General features: G+C 40.5%; 1 long non-coding RNA gene across 3 annotated transcripts in view; it reads left to right on the top strand.

Annotated features, from left to right (window-relative positions):
- The first annotated feature begins 502 nt into the window (after nucleotides 1-502).
- LOC115615331 overlaps nucleotides 503-17,918 on the top strand; it is a 67,328-nt gene continuing 49,912 nt past the window's right edge. For all 3 annotated transcript variants that reach the window (XR_003994019.1, XR_003994022.1, XR_003994020.1), the window contains exons 1-3: nucleotides 503-822; nucleotides 4,832-4,892; nucleotides 6,755-6,882. This is a non-coding gene — a long non-coding RNA (uncharacterized LOC115615331). The remainder of the gene's footprint in view (nucleotides 823-4,831; nucleotides 4,893-6,754; nucleotides 6,883-17,918) is intronic.

Genomic DNA, 17,918 nt, shown 5'->3' with positions numbered 1-17,918 from the left:
CTTTTGATAATTAGATTTCTCTGAGAAGATAAGGGATTTCAGGAGGCCGCCTGTGCTGGGAAAGGGGAACAGCCCTGACACGCTTGTCATGCCCTGTAATATCCTGGGTGTAATCACTATGCAGAGCGAGGCGTTGGAGCCATCCCTTCCTGCAGCCCTCGCCAGCCTCTCATCATACCCGAGCTCTGGCCCTGTAGGAACTGAGCATTTCAAACAGCACCTGGTGTGCAAAGCTAAAAGAAGGCAGAGGTGTTATTAAAGTATATCTGTAATTTTTTTTAAAGGCTTTTTGTGTTGTCTGCAGCTGTGTAATTGCCAGCTTTCATGTAGGCTGGAGAGGGCTGTACCTCTACTGTGTAGCATTTAAAGTTCTTATTAATCAGGAAGCTTCAAAAGGCCCAGAAATACAACTGTGAGAGCAGCTAGTCCCCACCAAAAGCCACCACAAATTACCCTTCAAAGTGGTTAGTTTCTTGTAACTATTAGAGCTGTCCTCATATCTTTGTTTTTAAAAGCATTTAGGAATCTCATGAATAGGTTCCATACTGAAGAACAATGCTGCAAGATCAGCTCTGGGCTTTTAATGCAATGATATATAATTGGAGCCCAAATAGTCATTCTAGATTGATGCTCTCGGCTCTCTGTGCTGCTGAATTAGAAGGGATGAATGATGAGGTACTGCTGGAATTCACTCCTCTTCATGGAGCACAGCCGTCATCTGCAGTCAGGCATCAGTGTTGACATTTGCTTTTAAAAAGGCCAGGGATTAGGACACATGGAGCCAGCTGCTTTCTAAGCTGTGAAGTAAGAGCCACAATCAAGGTGTGAGTCTTATTTTTTTTTAACATGTTTTAATTCTTTCTCAGCCTCTTGTTCCCCTTTTCTGCTGCTCTTCTGCTTTCTCTAACTAGATTAAATGATTGGATTAAACAGGCCATCGTTTTTAAAGCTTTTATTCTGAGGATTCTCTTGCATTATGAAATTTGGAACTTTTGGTATGGAAAAAATAATGTACTGGCCTGCTCGGGACAGGAATGATGGTGTTGGAGAATTGAATACTGCTACTTTTATTCTTGTGGAGCTACTTCTATGTTACCCATTGTGATGTGCTTTGAAAATGTTGACAGTATTCCTTTAAGACAGCTAAACATGATCTTGATTTTGCTGAGCTGAAGCAATTTAGCCTGGTCCCTGAGTCATCCAGGCAAAGGACCACTGCAATCTTTTTTTTTTTTTCTCTCAACCTGTAGTTTTAGCCCCTGTTCTCATGTGCTCTGCCTGGCTGGCTCTTCCCAACAGCGTAACTAAAGGTCTCTGCTTCTAAAATGCAGCTTTTTGTAGCTTTCTGTAGATGTATTTTAATTAACACCTTTTTCTTCTCAGTAAAGGGTCAGATTAAGACTATGGAATTTCTAGCTGTCCTTTTTCATGCTTGAATATTTCTGAATTCATAAGGCTGTTGGGAAACAGGCAGTATTACTCTGATATTAACTCTGTCTCATCTTCCTGCATGATTTGCCAACTTTTGTGCTAGAAAAGAAGCTGCTTTTTCCTCCTCAGCTTGTGACTGTGTGTGTATTTGTATGCAGCTGGGTCAGTCAGCTGCAGTTATCGGGAGCTAAGTACGCTAGAAAGCAGGACACCTAGTGCTTTGGGTAAAACAGGTTAGTTCTTGGGTACCTTAAGCTTTGGAAAGTATTTTGCCTGAAGTGGTGTTTGTCTTGAGTGGTTTATTCACTAAAACCTCCCTGGTTTAGAGGATGATTGCACAAAGGTGAGCAAGGAAGAGCAGCAGAAATGAGATGAGAGGGACTGTGTGAACTCCTGACTTGGAAAAAGCAAATGTCACCCAAAATGAGACGCTGCTATTCTCCACATCTTGCTGTAGCCTGCGATGATCCTATCAATACGTTAGTCAGGCGACTGTCATTGGAGGATTACTTTCTAAAACTGTTTCTTTTCTTCTTTTGTTTGTGAGTCCTATCTGGGACATACCCGGGCTTTGCATTGAAATTCTAATGGATCCCACCTCTGTATGTCATTAACATATTTGGTTTTCGTGCCTCATTCACTTTGAAGATGAAACCCAAAATTTGCTTTTAAGAGCAATTGTAAGAACTTGCAAAGCAGATAAAAGCTGGGGGTTATATTTTGTATATTTATAAGGTTGTTGGGAAACAGGCAATATTACTCTGATGTTAACTCTCCCTCATCATCCTCCTTTATTTGTCATCTTTTCTGCCAAAAAAGCTTTTTTTCCCTCCTCAGCTTGGGACTGAGTGTGTATTTGTATGCAGCTGGGTGTTATATATATACTTTTTAATACATTTTATTTATAGCACTGGAAACTTGCCTTCCTTTCTGATGTGCACTCCATTCAGAGAGCATTTCAGTTTCTCTTAGAAGGCATCCTTTTACCTCTTACATTTTGCCTCACTTCTCAGTGAAGTCCCTTCTGCTAGTGCTTGTCCTCCTCCAGTGATTGTGTCGATACAGCCTGTTCTTCACTGTGCACCGCACCTGAACCCCCTTGGTGGGTATGAGTAAGCTGTAACGGCACTGCCCAGAGTTGCATTGTTCAGCTCCAAATAAAGATTCTCCTACTTCTTGCTTGAAAGATCATGAGATCAGTCCTCGCTTTAAGCAAGACAAAACCTATCACATCTCTGTAAATGCAGTGTCTGAATGCTGGGTGGGATGAATTTGAGTGGATGCAGCCTGTGCTGCAGACACACTGTTCTAAGTTGCTTCTCTGTTTCTTAAGAGTCTACTTGATACGTGGGAGTCAAGCAGTAACACACTTGCACTAGTTAAGGGTGAGAATCAACTGGGAATCTGAAATGCTCAATGCATATTTACCGCTAATTTCTAAGTACTATGCCATTTCTTTGTATTTTGGTTTTTAAACTGCTGTACAGGCAAGATAATTATTCACTTCCCATGCCACATGGCACAAGTTGAGAAACCAAGGCAAAAGTTTTTCAAGTCAAAGTCAAAGGTTAAGAATGTCAAAGGCTAAAGAATGAGTCTGTTTGGCTAAAATGTTAGTGATCGGAGCTCCCTGCTAGGAATCAAACCCACTAGTTCACATTGCTGGTTGCTGAATTCATGCTAAGATATGTAGCAGAACTTTACATGGAATCATATGTTGAAAAGTGCCAATAGTAAGTTGCATTACTCACATAATTCTGATGTATATGTATAGTATTAAAAGGTCAGAGAATGAAGTGTTTAGTCTGGAAAAGTCTCCATTGGCATTTACTGGAATTTTGTGTGAAGCCTAAAAGAGGACCACAGGGCAGGGTTTGGCAACATGTATGATTTTTATTGGAGAAATAAATATGGCACAGTGGGAGCTAAATTGGATCCTTCTGCAGCATGCAAATGTCATTAATCATAGTAGCAAAAAGCCACAGCATTGACTGATTTGAAATGTCCTGCCTACTGGCGCTGTGGTGTACCATGTAACAGGTCTAGTGGTGACAGATAGTGACTGGGAAGAATACAGTTTTTAATATTTTACTTGCTGAGCTTTTAAAGACACTTATAATGAATTCACTTCCTGTACTAGGAGTTAACAATCTATACAGGATAATTATGCAGATGAAGCATCATCAGATATATACCGATTCATCCAGTTATATTGAGCAGATGGAATGCTGTAGTTGTAGGAAAGGTGAAATTAAACAGACCACTCTGAATTAACAAAAAGTGCATCATCAACTTTTAAGGTCTTTTTAGGTTTATAGACCATCTTTGAATATCTAGCACCAGTGGAAATTGTTTATAATGCTAAAGATGCTGAAATCAGCATGCTGAATTTCATCCTACACCCTCCCTAGATTGGAGTCTTTTTGACATATGACTCATTCAGCAGCCCTCAGCATTCCATCTCCTTCAGTTTTGTTTTGTTTTAAATCTTCTAATTGTAAATCCAACTTGTAACTCTGAAATACATGGTTTCTTTCTCATCTGCTGCTTGTTCAAGTGAAAATTGCTGTTCATGAATCTGGGTTACCAAGTGACTGATCTGACCTGGAAGGTGGTTCACACTCTTGTCACTTGTAAAATTCGTTATACTGACTGTTATCTGGATGTAATTCATTTTGTTCTTGTAATGCTAGCTATTGGTGTTGCTTGACTCAAGATTACATAGTATTTTAAAACGAAGAAATGTGGTTATGGGCAGCAGATTTAAAAATATCCGATCTTTCAAATAGAACAACAAAACTTCCCATGAGACCCCAAACCTCGGGGGCTTCTCCTATGTTTCCTGGATGCTCTGAATGCCTTCACTTCTGTTTCATTTTTCAAAAACATTTCTTTTGGGATTTTAGGTGCAGAATTATCTATCCAATAATTATGTATATGCTGATCAATTGTCAACAGGAATGACTAGTTAGTTCCTTGACCATCAGATAGCATGCCAGGTAATCCTCTCATCTCTTTCCAGAGCAAGTTTGATTTTCAAAAATATCTTTCAGACTATGCCTCAGGTGCCATATTGTAGGAGATTTACATTTCCTGAGCTGTGCACATACATTGAGATGATTGCATTTTTTGGGAACACGGTATTCACTGAATGTACAACTTCATTTGTGTGCAGTGGCTGGAGCTGTGTGCACAAGCCAGTGCACATATCTTCATAGAAACAGCTGACTATTCACTCCAACTCACCCAGCCACCATTGAGATGCAAATTGTACCAGCAAAGCTGGGTTTGGGTTCCCTCTATAGGCTACACAGAGAAGTTGAGTCTCTGCAGGGTGATCTATCTACTTGTTTTAGGAGATTAATTACCCTTCCAATGTATTTTTCTCTTTTGAATGCAGAGATCACTGAGGCTCACTGCCAAACCTAGATGAGATCTGACTTGTCGATGGCAGAAGATTGGTAAGCTGTAGCCAGGCCTTGACTCTTCGAAGCTGAGACCCTTGTAAAAAGTATTCAAATCACTTGTCTCTCAACTCCTGGGGTGGGAAGAGAACAATATGTTCGTGGGGCAGATCAGGCCTGTGCTTCACTGCAGAAGTCTGTAAGATGAAAAGCCTGTCTGAGGCTGGCAGTTAAACGAGTGTTGACGGATATGAAGTGCTCGTAAATTCTATGAAGTGGTCTGGGCAAACTGACGACAGATTTTCTAATGATGATTTAAAATGTTTCCCAGTTTGGAAATCCTGTTTTTCACTACTAAATCTGATGATTTGCATGTGCTGGCACATACAAAGTATGGTTTAGAGGGAATTTTTGAAGCTTGTAGATCTGAATGAAAAAGGCACCTCAGTCTTTCTGCTTTTGAGAGACTTCCAATAGCTGAGAATTTATCTTGGCGTAATCCCTCCTGTTTTCTGTGGAGCAGTGGTTACAACTGGAACTGAGTATATGTGGCTAAAAGGGATTGCAAAAGAAATAGTGACTGGACCATCTGGTCCTCAGCAGTGCGCCCCCTTGCTTCCAGGTACCTGCTGAATGCCCTAAGGCCAAGCAGAGGCAGAAGCCCAGCAGCAGTCACTACCAATTAGTCTTTCTCCTGTCAAAACAGCCTGAGGGAAGGCTGGAAAGAACAAAACTAATGTGTGCTGGTGCTATAGTAATGAACCAAGACACAATAATAAATAATCAAGCTCACAATCCATTGAGGCATTAGCAGACGTGAATTTACTATTTGCTTGTCTGGGGCTGTCTTGCATGTTGCGGGTGATTACAAAAAAAGGCGTTAGGGATGAGAGGGCTCAGACTTTTTTTTTTTTAAATCAAATTTAGATACGAATCAAGCATAAAGTCTATGCAACGTATTATTTTAAAAATATTACTGAAATATAAGGAGCAAAGACTATGAAAACCTCTGAAGACTGTAGAGAGGTACAAGGTACATACAACCCACCATCAGGAATGTCTTTGATGGGGATGGTTTGAAACCACAGTCACATTCTGAAAGAATGGAGATATGAGCCCAGCTGCAATATAAAGGGTAATGAAAGCGTAGAAGGAATAGCACATGGAAGGTATCAGTGAAGTGATTTGGTATGGACTACGAAAAATAAGTCTGAATTATTATGAAGCTTTAACTTTGCTCGGTTCCCATTCCTGTTAAAACAACTAATTGAAGGACACTGGGGTTGCAAATGGAAATAAAAGTCTGATCATTAACAAATGAATCCCTCTTGTTATTACTCATATACATGACTTAAAAAAAAAAAAAAAAAGAGAGAAAAAACTACGTAGCCAAAGAAGAAAAATATCAAACCTGTGTCTCATATTGCATTTGTTGAAGCCTCATCTCTGCAAGTACAGCAAACAGCTCCATCTTTCAAATGAAATATGCTCCTGTGGCTGTGCAGCTGATCAGTATTCATTAAACAGCGGGGGATGTAGCTCATATACAGAAAAGTGCACCCTGGCTCTTTAGATCATCTCAGACAACTATTGGGCTGAGCTAAGTCTTTAAATTCTTGTTTGCTTTGGAGTTGCTGTTTTATGGGTGCCACTGGACACCCAGAACAGAGTCACAGCCTCAACATCCCATTTGTCTGGCTTGGGGGTATGGTCACATGCTGTGTGACCAGGAGGTGTCTCTTACTTTTGTGTTCTTACTGTATGATTATATTGTGAAGTGTCATGATGCATTTCAGGAACTCATGAAAATACCATCTTCTCTAGTTAAAGCTGTACTGTCTGTCTTCTTTGGGTGGGGAGAGGGGCTTTTGGCTCTGTGCTGAAATGGACTTCCTTGTTTTCCTGTTTTCTGATACCAGGTTGCACTGCATTATAATAATACGTTTTTTGAAAGAGAATATGAAAAGAGATGAGACTGCAGAGAATTCTGCAAGGAACAGTGCTCATTCCCATTCAGAATTACAATGAGGAAATGTCTCCGATACAGGTAATGATGTATAGCAAAGAAAAAAGTCAGTGCCTCCCCCTTACCAAAACCTTTAAACACAGACAAGCCTATTCTAATTTACAAGTGCTTTTGTCAGAAAATCATGTATTTTAGGAAAGGTCACTGTCTGAACTTCAGAAGTTGTGGTTAATCCTTAGTCACAAGCAACATCCAACTGTTTTCTCTATACTCTGAGGTACCATTACCACTAAGGGAGAGGAGGGGACACCAATGAGACAGTCAAGTAGCTCTTTGTTTAATTATGTTTTATTTTACGTCAAGCATTCCTGGATGTGCTTCCTATAAGTTGTCACAACCACTAACCCTAAAGCATCAGTTCTTGCGAACAGCCGTGCACAGTCCTTCATGTCCTAGGAAATGTCTGGAACCTCCCAGGGATGGGTTTTTGGCACGGTGTTAATGGCTGAGGTGATGAAGCCATGGCAGCTCGGCGGTTGTGCCTGCCATGTGTAATGCAGGCTCTGCTTTTTGGCTGGTGGATTTTAGGCTTATTTTCAGATATGAAGGATCAGAAAAATGGCAGCCAATGTGCAAAACTGGTTAATTGCCAGAGTACAGGCTGTAACTTCATGTAATCCGTTCTCCAGGGGCTGGGTTTGAATAAAATAAGAACTGATGGCTCATTCCTTCATCTCAAACTCTGAATGAACCTAAGCATGAAATTAAAACATGAGTAGCTTTTTCCTTAGTTTAATTATTTCCACATTTCTGTGTAAACCCCCAATTCCCACCCAGGCTGGAAGTGAGGTTCTCTTAAAGCAGCAAAAGCTGTGCTCCCAATCCAGCTGGACGCAGAAAATTCATAAAAACTTGACAAGAAAGGCTGTTCTTGGGAGAATTCTCTTCTGTTTATGTAAGGGCCAGTGTCCATTTTCCTCTTCCATATGTAACTCTAAATGTCATAAGTGCTTAATCCTAGAAGTGCCAAAAAGATGACTTTTGAAGGGACTGGGTCATTTGGTGCCCCTGCTCTTTACAAATAAACCAGATGTATTTATTTAAACACTATATGCCTGGTGTGACAGTGGAATTGCAGATGGAGGGACACCAAACAGTGCATACATGGGATGGCATGGTTAATTGTACCTGTTTCAGGACAAAGAGCTCACACCATAGCCGTGCTGAATAACCTCGTCTTGTAATGAGCCTACTTAGGCCTGCCTGAAAAAAATGAGTACTTTAAATCTAAGCTCTTCAGACATGCCTGATTTCGATAGGTTTGGTCTCTTTATCTTCGTGGTACAATGAGTTTGTCACTAGGTTGAGTTATTCCGCACTACTGCAGATAATTGTGGCTTAGAAAAGGGAATGGCCACAATGAGCCAAACTTCAGAAAGGCAGGATAAAAACTACAGGCAGGATAAAAACTACAGGCATTGAGGAAATTTTTAGAAGTGTTTCTTGTGATCTGTGGTAGGAGTACACTGTATTTTGCACAGAAATAAGTCTAATAGAAGAGTGAGATCTTTTGTAGTAGGTTACCAGAAACGAAATGTCATTTTCAATTTGATTTATGAGAGCAATAAAATGTTGCATTAAGGATATTTTATCATTTTAAATCATGAATATAATGTATCAATGCCATTGCAGAATGGATTGATCATATTTCTTATAGTGTTGTGTTGGAAAATATGTGATCTAACTCCTGCCATACCATAGAAACATTCAGAGAGCAGGAGGCTGCAGTGGGTTTTGCATCAAATCTTCAGTAAAGAAAAAAGAAAAATAATTAAACTTTGACTACAGAATCTTACCTGGTAGGTAACAGCGAAGATCTTATTGATTATATTTGTCACTTTGGTCAAATTACACTTTCCACATCATATGCTCCACTTTGGGGTTCTTTTTGTTTCATAAAACGTTGACGTGGGCCAGTCAAAAATATTTCCTTACTGTTTTCTGTTGATATTTTGCAGGCTTAATGAATTGATTCCTGTTTCAATGGGGTTTCCAAACCTGCTTGAGGTCGACAGCTTACGGTTAATAGTGATTTTGTAGTTAAAATGGGTAAAGATAGCTACTAAAACCATGTGGATTATTATACTTGATATTATTAGAATCTGATCAGGATTCGCCCATCGTTTTTAATAATGTAGTGCTTCAAAAATCTCCAATCCCATCTCAAGAGTTATTCAAGCAATATTTCTTCTGATTTCATCAACTGTGTTTTCTTGATGAGTTTTGATTAAGGAACTTAGGGATTAACTGCAGTGATTGCAAGTGTGGAAGTATTACAGAAATACTATCTGCTTTTCTGGCCACCTCCTTCTTACACTTCGATAGGGTATGCATGTGTTAATACTGCAGCTGTGATCTATCTTTTATAATTATTTGGAATTAAATGAAGTTTGCTGTGAATGGAAGCCATCCATGCAGTTACTGAGTACAGCGTAATCTCCTTCAGAGGATGATTAGACTAAAAGCACAGTTTTACTGTCTGCCCATTTCTTGCTGCTGTTCTTGACTCTTGACTGGCTTTCTTTTGCCAGTAGAGCACAGAGTCTGAACATCTCACTGTCCAAAAATCCCACAGCCACTATGTCCTGGATAGAGATTTAGTTGTGTCTAAAGATGTTGACAATGACTATTAGTGCCTAATTCAGAACTCATGCCTTTCTTTACGCACTCTGTGTTGTCCCTTCCATTACGGGTATGCCATAGGGATGTAGCCACATCCTTCTCTAGGCTCTCCTTTCATCCCTGAATTGCCCTGGCCATAGTGATCTTCTGTAAAGCTTGTGATTTATTTTATTTTCCATGCATTCCTCAACTGTAAGATTCATATAAGAACCTTCTTCTCGGCAATTTCTAACATGCAGAGTAGTTCCTTTCCATTGAAATACCTTCCTGGTACTTCGTTTGGTTCCAAATCTCATTTGAAAATCTCTTTTATTATCTGCTTCATTTCCTTTTTTTCTTTCTCCCTCTCATCCTCTTTTGCTACTATTATGCTGACTTTGTAACTCTATTATTTAAGTGTGAAGACCATTTTAGGTAGAATTTTATGAAAAGTTCCTTGACATGCCTATAAAAAAATTGAAGCTTCCAAACAAGATTTGTAATCTTTGTTATGCTGTATCGTATACACTGCATCTAGATTTAAATTAAGACTATGAACATCAAAATGAACAGGAGCTAGAAAGTGCCGGAGGGAAAGAATGGAAACCCGGTATTGAGAGGAAAGTGTGAAGTTTATAATGAGAGCAAAACTTTATCCCTGTGAACATAATTGTTATTCCTCCTCCAGCTTTGCCCAATTTAATAAAATCTTAGAGATCTTTCAACCTTGCACAACTCCTAATTTTTAATGAAAACTGATGAAAGAGGTTAGAGATCTATGTGCTTGTAATCTCTTTCATAAAGTGAATAGATTTCTATACATCAGAAACTGCACCTGCATAAAAATGGCTATGAAAGGCAATTTTAAAAGAAATCCTGATAATGTTTATTCTTGTTTTATTGGATGCTAAATCTAATACACTCTGGATGTTCTTGGATTTATGTTTACGCTGGGAAACTGATTGTCGAGGAATCCATCTTAATTTTCTGACTACCACTGTCACGTTCCCCTGCTACAAGAACAGCGTTACTCTGTGCTGTGTAGTTTGCATCCCTGGAACACTGAGATACTACTCAGCTATCACAGCGCACTGCAGCCAGGGATGCTCAGGTTTGAACTCCACGCTTTCAAGTGGGTCCATGGTACAAAGCTACCAGTCTCTTTGGCAAATGCCTGTTGGTTTGAAGAGGACAGGGAAGTCAGACTGTGGTGTAGTCAGTGGTAAATGTGTATAAACATGTTTTCCCCACTTGTACGTTGGGAAAAGTAGCGTTTGTTTAGACCTCACTGACTGTCAGTGGTGCCTAGCAGTGCCCCTAGGAAGAGCCCTGTCCCATGCAGTCCTGCCTGTTCCTACTGAAACTTCCCTGCTGCACTCTGGGCTCCACTGAATCCCCAGATACCTCACTCCTTTCCTGTCCTTGAGGCTATGAAACTCCAGGGCCACTTCCCTTTGCTGCAGGCTGCACAGCAGCTCTGTTATCCCTGTGCTCTTATGCACATTGCAGCTACCTGCAGCAAAGCTTTGCCTCAGCTATTGTAGCAAAACTGTACATGTGTGCTGAACAGCACCAGAGGCACTGCTTCTGCAGCAGCCCAGGGTTAGAATTGGGTCATACGCAGCATTTCCATACTCCTTATTTCTAGTTTTGTTACTTCCAACAGCTCCAATGTCCCAAAGGGCAGCAGCTGCAATGTGAAGGTGGCTGTTTCTTGACAGTGTCCTGATACGTTGAACAAATTTTTGTCTTTTGTGAAATCTTACTGTGGTTGTAGGCTTAGAAGTATATATTGAGTCAGCTAATCTTACTGTAGGTTGAGCTCCTGCCATGGCTCCATGAGGTACCACTCTGTATGGGCATTCAAACAGGGCTATTTCTGAAGGATTTCCTCAACACATGAAGAATACGACACAGAGGCAAGGTTTCACTGGGAAACATGACCTCCCAGAGGAACTATCTCTAGTAACATGTCTTTGCTCACTGCTTCTGTCTGTACCCAAAGGCCTCAGATAGCTGGAGGTGAGTTCTTATCTTTGTTGGAGTCAGTGGGAACTCTGTTCTCGACTTCATCCTCCTTTGCGGAGGACACTTAGCTATGACAGTGAGAAAATACATGTCAGAGGCCCCATTTCATATCCTTCAATGGCTAAGAGGGTGTACATATCCTCATCAGCATGACAACTCCTGGATCAAGATGTTAGTCAGAATAAGGATGGCAGGCTGAAACCTTACATCATTTTACACTGTCTGATAATGGTGCTCATGGCTGGCCATCAAATTTAATTGAAAGTACTTGGCACACTCCTAAATAAAATATTAGAGCTTAAGGCTGAGAGGCAGAAGCACATCAGTGATGTATGAAAATGTTGATTGCCAATTTCCATGTTCCAGGTGTGATTCATGGGGATGCTGCCTGGGAAGCATTTATATCCAACCGTAACAAACATAAACAGAATGACACAGTTTATTAAGCCAGAGGCAAATGTAAATGATGAAAGGCTGCTGTGTAAAACCACATTAAACATGTCCCATTACATGATGCAAACCACATTATGTAGTTGCTTAAACATAATGCTCCTTTCATTCCCCTAATTCCTTGGTGATTTAAATGTCTATATTTTATGAGATAGGAAAATAATAAAATATGAATTGCACTTGTGCATGCTAATGTTCTGTTATCAGTATAAAAATAAGAGATAAAGTAACATCACTGGGAGGGATGTAGATCTCTAAATACCTATTGTTGGGAAGGGAGAATCATTTTGCACCTGGAGCTGAATGAGGGGGACACCTTTCTGCTTGTAGGTGACAATCACAGGCTTATCGGGACTGAGGCACAAATGTGTACAGAGAAGGTAGTACTACACCAGCAGGAGGCTGGGGCATGGGAGGGTCAAAAATACACCTCAAACTAAACTCCTGGTAGTGCATTACGTATTTTCGTATTCTGAGGTAGTTTCACTGCTTCCAGTAAGAGAAGAGGAAGCTGTTACCAGGTATCAGTTCAGCTGACAAGAATGGTTGTGCAGTTGAAGATATCTTCTTACAAGGTATCTTTAAACCAAGAGATATCTTTAAACCCCTACAGACACATGTCGTTTCAATAACAGAAACTATTAATCACCCATCATGGGCACAGCTACTGTTTACCAGGGGTAGACTGGACAATTCAGTGGAGTTCACAGTGCAAGATCAGTGTTTAAGGGTTTCTTTCTAAGTACTCTTGCTGTTGAAAGTCTCTGGACCTGTTTTGATGAGGGCTAACTCACAATTTCTTGGTGGGCACGTGCAATACTAAATGAAGAGCTATGACCTTGTGCTGTTCTCTGTGGACTGGCATAGCAATCCTACCTGAAAGTTTAATGCTATGAGCACAGACATGTGAGAAATGCTTAGAGTCCCTTAGTTTTTAACAGAGTAATTTCAGTCTTCTGGCATTTAAGGGTTATTGAAAATCTTTTGCAGAGAGGATTCATCTTTCCTCTTAAAAGGGAATGTAAATGCATTTAACAGTTCACTGAGCCTCCACTGATGTTGCATGAAGAGCATGCATTAGCTTTGTTCCACAATTCTTGCTTTATTAAAGAAATGTTGTTTCGTTTGTTTGGTTTTGTTTTTTTTCCAATTTGTGGAGATTTGAACATTTACTGCATGATTCTGAATGCAGAAGTCTTCATTGTAGTTTGCATGGGCCACTTCCAGGGACCTGCTATATGTGCCCGCGGGCCTGCTTTGAGTAGGATTATTGACCTTCTGGGTTCATTCATACAAGGGAGAAAGGGGTAGCTTAGTTTTCTCTTGTGCCTCACTCTCTTCTTGCAGGCAGCTGACTATACTGTTGTAGAAAGCATAACAGCCTTGTGCCATCACCTTGTTATTTCTCATTTTTTATGCATATCTGAATTGTAGTTGTTGCAAGGTGCAGAGAAAGAGAAACCTCTGAAAGCACGAAGGAAGCTTTAGTAGGTGGGTTTGTTCTGGCTTGCTGGTTAAAAATGGAGTTGGGAAGGAAATTGATTTCCTGTCCTGAAAAAAATGTTTTCACTGTGGCATAAAAAAAATGTGTGAGCTGTTCTGTAGGGTGAGGCTGGAAGCTTTTCACAACTCTGATGGAGACCTACCTGCTTTGCTATAGGCAGCTTCTCAGAGCGTGGGCACTCATTTGGGTTGATCCAGATAGAAAAGGAACCTAGATTTGTGTTCCAGACACCCCTGGCCAGCAGAGCAAACATTTCCTACTTCCTAGACTTTCTGAAAGTCCTCCCAGGGTCTGAAATGTTTCCAGGTGAAACCTTTTTAAAAATTGATACATTACTCTGTTTTTTGAGAAATTGGCATTTCCTGAAGCTCGGTTTTTTTCCAGATAGGCTGAAGAAAATCAAATTCTGTTGTCAAGTCAGAGAGGAGAGAGACACATTTTGAAGAAAGATATATTACTTCTGCAGTGAAAAATGTTCCCGTTTATTCCACAGTATTTATTGTAGTCTCATATCCCAGTTCTTGTTAGTGTGCATGCAGTGGAAACTATCAGCTAGTTTCAGTGATAAACTACTGATTTCAATACGTATGCAGTGCACGGCAAAAGCAGCACAAAACATAATTCATAGAGCCAATTAAAAATATTTGCAGTACTATATTTCCTATACAAAGTGTAACCATAGCTTTTCCATCTTTTTAGAATTATGTTTTGCATAAATTTGGTTAAAATTTGTAAACATGGGGAATAGCGATGTTGTCTAGAATGTGATATGAGGGATTTGGAGGCATTGCAGGTCACTGCTACTCATTTGCCCAAATCCGCTCTTATCCCACACCCTTTTTTTCCAAGTATTTGGGCACTTTTGTAAGTAAACGCTGTCACATGCAGTGGAAAAGGACCTGTCCCTGCCAGCAATGCCCTTGCTGATTACCAGTGTCCTGTTTTCTTTCTTCATGCATGAGAAAGATCATTATTTAGAGTTCAGGAATGGCAGAGGGGAGAATAAAGGAGAACAGGATGCATCCATCTCTCACTTTTGTAGGAAACCCTACTGGGCCTTGTGACAAAATGGCTTTTAAAGAGAATTGTCTCAGAAATGGAAGAATTAAGTTCATTACAGCCAAAGGTACTGCAGCCAGCCCTCTTGCAGCTCATGTTTTAAACCAAGGCTATTTTCTCAAGGATGAATAGAGGGTTTTTTTTTTTTTCTCTCAAGTATCCCACTCTCTGACTGCTAAGGAGAAGGTATTCTCAGCCACTCGGGAGTCCTGACCTGAGCAGAAAGGTTTAGGTCAGGGCCAGTCAGCGAGATTTCAGATTCACACACCCTTGCATTTTAACAGGAGTTCTTTTAATATTTAGTCCAAAATGTCACAAGCGTTCCCAACAACAGCTAACCTGAAGAGGTTTTCATAACCTTGGATGGTACAAATTGTAACAGAACTTTCTAGTGTTTTTAGCAACAGCTAAATGAACAGAGGCAATGCTTCTCATAGCATTTTGGCTACATCTAGATCAAACTTGGAAAATAAACTTGCTTTCACTCTAATCCATTTATTTTATGGTTGTAAATCCTTTTTAGGTCCTTTTAAGGGTAAGTGGTCTTCCTCTCAAAAGTAACTGCTCCGTAACACAGTAAACCACCAGCTTACACTTGTGCTTTCATAAGCTGGTCCCTCTTACTATGCAAGTCACAGGCACGGGTATTTTGTTCATGGTTGTGAGCACCTCTGCTGCCTCACTTGACTCTGTGGGACTGGGGAGCACCTTGGAGGAGAGGCAGTGATACCGGCTGTGGGAGAATTTTGATGCCTTTGTGACTTCTTTGCTATCTTTGCCCATGAGGCATAATGAGGGGTCCAGGAGATGTTACGTTTGGAGACATTTTCAGAAGCTGATTTTGCTCGGCTTGTCTTTCAGTGAGTACTTTTATGCACCTCCCATTATAGTCATTAGATGTGTGGCTGTTCAACCCCTATGTGCTCCATATTTGTTTTTTCCTCCTACCTTTTTAAAAATAGATATTTCAGAGTTCTGCAGCATCACATTTGTTGCTGTGGAGACGATTGTGGTGTTGCCAATAGAGATGTGACTTCACTGACAATGTCTGAAGAAGGACAGAAGCACAAAGACACAGTGTGCTTTATTTCTCTCCTGCTGGCTATTTCCTAATAACCCTGTTCTGTCATTTCCTCTCCTCTGTGTTTCTGTATGCTGCAACCCGAACTTCAACTGATGCACAAATCTATCTTCTTTCTGAACCTGGGCTATATTTTGGCATAAATATATACACGTAGCAAAGCAAGTTGCCTATAATAAGAGGTAGAACACAGTAGTGGCATAATGATTTGTTGATTCTTATGACGGTCCTCAGCTGCCTCGCCATCTCTGCCTGCTGACACCGTTCGGGCTGCAATTCTGTAGGAAGAATCCACCGAAAGTGCATCTACAGAGAAATTGTCTAATACTCAGGGAAAATGAAAGTAATTTCCTAGTTCTTTGTGTGGGCAATCCCAAAGAAAAGTGACAGGTTGGAGAGAGGGAAGGAAGCAAAAAGAGATGGGCAGAGTGACAAGCCATTGTTGCTCACACTGCTTATGCTTGAATGTCTGGCAAAAAGATAAACATTGTTCCCTACCCTGCTGCTACCCCATGGTGTTTATAAAGAAAATTGGTGGGCTTATGAGAAGAGATTTGACTTGAAAGATAGAAGAAAGCCAGGAGAGAGCAGGATTAGGATCTGCAGGGTGCAGGTAGGGTATGTTAGGGCCACGTGGGCTCTTCTTCTGCAGGAAGCCAGAGGCAAGCTCCCTCCCGCGGTGGAAAGATTTATGTTTTGGTGATGCTGTAACATAGTGCTGTGGTCAATGTCAAATTAAAGTTCTCTGAAAAGGAAAAATCCAGCTCCATTGAGAAGTCCAGACCCTGTATAAAAGTCCACGTAGTTTTTAGATTGTACAAAGTTTTATAGAAAATTTCAAACTGTGTAAACAAATGAGCTGTATTTGCCACTGGGGAAAATTAGTGCATTAGAAATACAGTGGTATTTCTTCCTGGAAGTCTGAAAGTCCGCATCAGAAGTGGTTTCTGCTGTGATGGTAATTGGGTTTCAGCTGATTGCAGCAAAACTATGAATCAACTGCAGCCCATTTTTAATAATGAAGAACTGAAACATAATCAGAAATATATTCAGAGCCCTACAGCTTTCAGTGATTAGATGCAGTAACTGGTGCCTGCAGCCTCCCTTTGGACTCAGATTCTCTCTTGCCTTTTTTTTTTTTTCTTTTTTTTTTTTTTTTTTAGTTTAAGCATTAGGAGAAAAAAAAAATTCCAATATTTAGAGCAGTTGATTTGGCATGAGATGGAACAGAATGCAAGAATTAATGCTGCTCTTTTCTGTGCTCCAATACAGTGTTATTTCTGATGCCCTGTTGGAGAAGAGCTTCCTTTCCCTGCTCATAGGCCAAGTATGGCCTCCTTTCCCCCAAGGCCAAAGTAATCAGCAGAATTTGGCAAGGCATGATGTGGTCTTGAAGTCACTTGTGAAAATGGTGCAGTAACCTTGCGTGCTGATAATGGAAAACTGTATTTCACCTCTCCTGAATAAAGGAAGATATCACGTAGTATTAACAGAAGGGTGAGTTACTATGGTGATGGAAGCTATATAAATAGATGGAAATAAATATATGTATAGCGCCTCTTAGCTATGATCTGACAAGAAGATTGTGACCTGTTTCCATGGGACTTTCAGGAGCAATGTAGTGTGCTCACATTGATACTTGATGGAAGTTAGAAGTGATACATGAGAGAATTTGTTTTCTATTGGAAAAACACTGCAAGGACTTTGTGTGGTGTGGCACCTACTGAATCTCACCTTTCTCCCATATTTACTGTAGGCCTTGTGCCCCCTCACCCTGTAGTTCTGAAGGCTGTGGTTATAGTATTAACAATTCCTGTCCTTTCTTAGTCATCTTCCTGTCGACACTGGGCTTTGCTCAGGCCAGCTCAGTTTAATCAGGTTCTTTACCCTGTGACCTTCTTCCTGTGTTATTGCAGACAAAGCTCCAAAACTGATAAATTTCTGGCCTCTGTCCTTCTTGGTTCCAAATATTTCCTTTGTTTTGGCTCTGCCGTACAATCTTCCTCTGCTCAGGATGCAAAGTTGTCTCAACTGTAAGGAGGATAAGATATGCCATTAACAAAGAGATGGAAAGGCAGTGGATGTTTCTGATATATAGGCTCCTGCAGAAGAATGAGCCCATGCCAAAGCCCTGCATAAAACCATGTCCTGGGCTGCAGATGGATACATAACTGCAGCTTTGCAGACTCTCAGCGGCTCTGGGCATTACTTGCTTGAACATCCAAATAAATGACATGAAAATGGTGGGGAAGAGCATCTGATAAACAGATGCAGCCCTGTTGTCTGGATGCTCAGGTTTCAAGGTTAAACAAATATTTTCTGGAGGGAAAAAAA

Source organism: Strigops habroptila, chromosome 13, assembly GCF_004027225.2.
Source record: "Strigops habroptila isolate Jane chromosome 13, bStrHab1.2.pri, whole genome shotgun sequence".
NCBI classification, from domain to species: domain Eukaryota; kingdom Metazoa; phylum Chordata; class Aves; order Psittaciformes; family Psittacidae; genus Strigops; species Strigops habroptila.
Note: the sequence above shows the minus strand (reverse complement) of the source record. Positions and strands in the feature narration are given on the sequence as shown.